This window comes from Eucalyptus grandis, chromosome 2, assembly GCF_016545825.1.
Source record: "Eucalyptus grandis isolate ANBG69807.140 chromosome 2, ASM1654582v1, whole genome shotgun sequence".
Taxonomy (NCBI): domain Eukaryota; kingdom Viridiplantae; phylum Streptophyta; class Magnoliopsida; order Myrtales; family Myrtaceae; genus Eucalyptus; species Eucalyptus grandis.
Genome location: NC_052613.1, coordinates 1312123 through 1317737, shown reverse-complemented (window position 1 = coordinate 1317737; position 5615 = coordinate 1312123). Strand labels below are relative to the sequence as shown.

The following is a 5615-nucleotide window of genomic DNA, read 5'->3' as shown; positions in this document are numbered from 1 at the left end:
TACATAACTTTTGGCATTTCTAGTATATTTATCCCATCGGAAGCCTACAAGCAAGCAAAAGTAATCTTCATGCACGTTTAATCTAAGAAAGGAAAGTGGAATTTGGCTGAGCAGAAGAAAGAACTACAAGAATACGAAAGGATCATAATATAATATATTCTAAGGGGGGGGAGAGAGATTTATTATTTTCCCTTTTAAAAAAGCCATCTCATCCCTACTATTAAAGCAGGGTCACTATAGACGCTTCTGGGGCCGAAATTCGATTCAGCCAGCACATAGAGAGACACACTAGTGATAGTGAAAGGGCGAGAAAAAGGTGTTCAGCCAAGCTTCCCAGCCTGCGACGTCTTCAGCGTCATCAATCTTTGCCGCCGTCGCTTGTCGCTGCTTCATCTCACCGAGATCCCTCACGGCAACGAGCTGCCTCTCCCTGCCGTCCCGTGATCCTGTTGTTCTGTGGCTAGATATTACTCCATGTTGTCTTGGTTGTTGGAGGTGTGATACGTGAGCGACACGAGAAGAAACAGAGAAATCGTGAGCGCGAGCCAGAAAAAATAAATATTGCAGTGCCCTCGAAGATTGAAGATGGTGATCCAGTGGTGTTGTTCGTCAGTGCAGTTAGACAATTTGGTCAATCATCCACTCACGGTCAAATGCAACAGAAGCAAAAATTCTTGAAAGCCACAAGACAAAACAGAGAAGACTAGAGAGGCAGGCGGCAATGTACAGAGAGATCATTTTTCACTTCCCGCTGGTTTTTGCTCTCACGTCCCCTCCACCCCTCCATCGGCACCTGTCATGTCGTGCGCCTTGTCCCTGTAATCTAATTATTTTCTGCAGATTTTCCACACTAGCCTGGTTCTTCGTCCACGATCACCATTGCTCCTCAGCATCCCAGCGAGTTCCGGAGCCCACCGCCATTGACGTTCTAACCCGTTTCCATCGAGACCATGGAGCAATAAGCCATCGCCAATGCCACCATCCAACCAGTCCGAATTCGCGAATGACATCCGCAAAATAAGTAGAGATGTTTTCCAAATTTATTTTGGTCAGTTCCTTACTTAATCCGTCCATATTGTGATCAAATTCAAAACTTTGAATGATTTATCTTATCTAAAGATTCCCAAAAAGCCTTTTGAATTAGAGATTATCCTCTAATTTCTCAACGTATTGATAGTCTAATTTCATGCCCAAAATTACTCGCAATCGCACAAAAAATCGTCAGTCTAATCTCAAGCCCGAGATATGATTCGCGATTTCATAAAAAATTGGTCGATCCGATCTCATACTTGAGATACAATTCGTCAATTTGTTTTTCAAAATTAAATGGACATAGATGATATCTTGCCTAATTTGTTGTCATACTGTTCTTGGAAAGTACTTCAGTGAGTTAGACAAGTTGTACAATGAAGTAATTGAAGAGCACTGAGACCCTAGAAGCCTATATCCGATTACGAAGATCTTGTTGACGTGTTGCTTCGGTTGCAAAGGATCCAAATCAAATGATTGCCCTCACAGGCGAACAGATAAAAGGTGTATTAACTGTATGTTCCTCTTTGCGCTATTTGTCCAGCATATGTTTCCTTCTGTTCACTTCCTTATCACTCTGTTACAAACTAGATCAAAACAGAAAAAGATTGGGACAAAGTGCCTGGGATTTTATTTCAGGACACATTCAATGCAGGTAAAGATTCCACGGCAGCCACTCTAGTTTGGACAATGACAGAACGCACCCGCCATCCATCTATGATGAGAAAAGCACAAGCAGAGGTTCGAGAAGCAGCAAAAAGAAAGTTACACGTTGAAGAGAGTGACCTTCTAGGACTCACTTGCCTAACATCAGTCATCAAAGTGGCATTAAGACTCCATCCACCACTCCCTCTTCTAGTTCCAAGAGTAACGGTCGAGGATTGCTAGATGAGGGAATACAAAATTCCTAGAGGAACAACTGTATTCATCAATGTGACAGCAATATCAACAGACCCGAAAAGTTGGGAAAACCCAGAAGAGTTTAGGCCAAGAGGTTCTTGAGCAGCTCCATTGATTTCAATGGACAGAACTATGAGTTTCTGCCATTTGGTTCTGGCAGGCGGGGATGCCCTGGCATAAACTTCGGTATCATGATAGTGAAGCTTGCATTGGCTAATCTCCTTCATCAGTTCGACTGGAAACTGCCTGAAGGGATGAGTGTTGAAGATATTCACATGGAAGAAGCTTACGGCGTCACGACTTTCAAGAGAACTTCTCTTTGGCTGATAGCAACCCCTGTGACTGGTTGACGTTGCGTTTGGATGCTACTGATAGAAAAGTACGCCTGATTCACTCTGTAAAAACATGGACTTTCTTCTGTTTCAGCATGTTTACTGTGTTGTAATCCTACCACAAGTTCTCCGGTTGGACTTTGTGGCAATTGCTGTTCCTAGATCTTGTAACCTGAAATAATCAAAAAACTTTTGAAAAACAAAGATCTTTGTAACAAATTGATGCTTTCTTTGTTTGGGTGGTGTATTCATTTTTCTTAGCGAACTTCATTGAATCATTTCGGTTTAAGGACTTCCACCGTGGCAAACAGGCAATAGAGAGTTGCAGCACAAGTTTCATGTCATGTGGTAGTTTTGAGCTCTAGTTTCAGTTAGGCATCAAAACTAGAACGCTAGTCTTTGTATAGCTTGATAACCCATATGTTTACCAGACTTCTATTGTACAGACAACTAAAAGACATCATTTGATGAAGATGTTCATCTTTTGAAGCAATCCTAGGAAACTAATCGATCTAGCTCCATAAGATAATTAAAGAACCACAATGAATTTCCAGATGCTCCAAAACACCTTTTAAATAGTCAAAGGCAGCTATGCTTTGTCTACTCAAGCCCGGGAATGGACAACAAAGCACTATTTTCGCTACCGATTATTTGGTCTTTACGTCAGAGAGATTAATAAAGATTGGTGACGATGACATAGTTCAGTTATATATATATATATATATATATATATATATATATATATATATATATATATATATATATATATATTTGCTCGAACCAATAGATCTTCTGCTGCTTATCACTGTTAATGATTACCCAAAACAAAGCTCATTTCAAAGCGCAAAGCTTTACTTTCTTTGCTTACCACCTTTGAAGAAAGATATGCTTCCGTATTTGCATCATATCAGCTATTCTTGGACATATTATACGGTTAAAGACTGAAGAAATATTTGACTTCGGTAGTTTGTGTCGTGCACAAGATATGCTTGGATGGATATCTACTTTTTGCTTTCAGTGCTTTTATCTTATTATATCTGTGACTGTGGAGGTAGCTTTCCATGTCAAATGAACACCATTGTCTTCTTTCTAATAGGTAGGAATATGCTTAAATTGTGTATTGTCTTGATCATTTGTTCGACAAATTGATCGCTTATCCACATCATTCGGAGACAATGCTGTGTCAGGTCGCTAAGGGTGCGAATGGTAACGTTTATGTTCTTTTTTTTATTCCAGGGGAACAGAAATAAATAAAAAAAAATGTTTCTGTTCCAAGGAACAATTTTTGAACAAAAGAACGCATTTGGTAACGTTTGTTCCGGGAATAAAAAATGAATAGAAACACATTTGGTAAATTTTATTTTTTTTTTATTTCTTTTAATTTTTTAAATATTTTTATTTTATTTTTCAATTTTTCCTTTCTTTTTATTTTTTTTTTTTCGGCCGGTCACCGGCCTCGGCGATCGGCCGACCGGGCCGACAGCCTCGCCTAGCCATGGCGAGGCTCGCCGGCGGGGCGAGGCTCGGCCTCGCCGGGGCCGGCGACGCTCCGGCGAGGTCGCCCGACCTCGACGGTGTCGCCGGCGCGGGCGAGGCTCGGCCTCGCCGGGGGCCGATGACGCTCCGGCGAGGTCGCCGACCCTCGACGGCATCGCCGGCCCTCGACGGCCGGTCACCGGCCATGGCCGAGGCCGGCGACCGGCCAAAGAAAAAAGAAGAAAAAAAAGAAGAAGAAAAGAAGAAGAAAAGAGAAGAGAGAGAAGAAGCGTTTCTTTAAAATTGTTTCGAACGAGAAGCAACTTTTTGTGTTTCTTTTTTGCTCCAATTTTGTCGGGGAACAAAAAAACAAAAAAAGAACAGAAACGCAAATTTTGTTCTTTTTTTGTTCCCTGGGAACAGAAAACAAAAATTTTGTTCCAGGAACATAAATGAGAAGTGTTACCATGCAGGGCCTAACATGTTCTGTCAGGTTTTGCTCTTGTGCTGTCGTGGGCCCGGATTCGGCTCATTTTAGCAAGCCCGCCAATTATTAGGGGCAGTTTCATTTCTTCAAAAAACTCGCCTGGTCATCTTCCAACACTCAACCATCAGAAGTGGAAAAATCTTAGATAAGCTCGGTTTATAGACAATCACATTGCAAAAATCTCCTAAAAGTTTGCATTTTCTCACGAGATACAGTGTTGTTTTCGCATATGTGATTGATTTGATTTGCTGTTTTGTGCGATATTCTTATGATAAATCTTTTTTTATACTGAAGTGAAAAACCTTTCTACATTCAAAGCATGATGAATGAGGGTAACGAGCAATCAAGTATGACGGGTTTTGCATGGTGGGGTGGGGGCGAGTTTGATGAGCAATCGGGTATGATGGGTTTTTGTTTAGGTGAACTACATTTGATGCATGGTGGAGTGAGTGCACTAAGCACACGTACATGACAAGTCACGTACATGACAAGTCACGTACATGACAAGCTCATGCATTTGATGGTTCGGAGCGCATAAATCAACATGGCATGGACAGGAGAAAATATTGCATACCACAATGATGCCGTGTCAACAAAATACTAGTCCACTTACTTATGTGACACGTGTCACACGGGCCTACTGAATTTCAAATTCTCACGTGCATCTCTCTCCACCCCCCCAGTCTCTCTCTCTCTCTCTCTCTTCACTCTTCACTCGTCCAACGAACCATGCCACCACCACTGCCTCCATCTCTGTTACTCCATCATCGCAAATTATCGCTCATCTCTCCTTCTCCATCTCTCTCTCTCTCTCTCTCTCTCTCTCTCTCTCTCTAAAATCTTCTTGGACAACGTTTTGCTCTTTCTCTTCCCCTTCCGACTCATGCAACGACGCTCTACTCTCTATCATGTCGCCACCTCTGCCTCGAAAGGTACATATTTTCCAATTTACTCATAAATGTGTGTAGTTTTTGCATTCATTTATAAAGCTGGGGATATATTTTGAAGGGTATTTTTTTTTTTCCTTCACAATAACGAATTTGCTCTCTCTCGTCCGACAAACCACGTGGTCGCCTCGTCCGTTGCCTCTACTATCAACTACACTTAATATTTCCAAATCGCCGCTCATCTCTCTTTCAAGTTTTCTACTCAGCTTAGGGTTTTCGTTTCTTTGCTTGGAAATTGAGAGAGAGAGAGAGATTAAAAGGTACAGATTTCCCAATTTATTCCAAATCGTTTATAAATTTACTCCAATTTTGGAAAATTTACATTACATTAGGGGTGTGCATGGTCCAGGCGGGCGGTTCCCAACCTAGAAACGGGAACCGCCCGTTAAGGACCGGTTCCAAAAAATTGAAACCGGATCCACTCATTAGTTGCATGGATCCACC

The 5615-nt window shown here is 41.7% G+C and overlaps 1 long non-coding RNA gene across 2 annotated transcripts; it reads left to right on the top strand.

The window, feature by feature from the left end:
* The first annotated feature begins 263 nt into the window (after window positions 1-263).
* On the top strand, window positions 264-2465 carry LOC120290974. Of its 2 annotated transcripts, none has more exons than XR_005548785.1 (2): window positions 264-1021; window positions 1387-2465. It is a non-coding gene; the product is annotated as an uncharacterized LOC120290974 (long non-coding RNA). The 2 variants fall into 2 exon arrangements; XR_005548786.1 differs by having other exon boundaries at window positions 1379-2465.
* Window positions 2466-5615: the final 3150 nt, after the last annotated feature.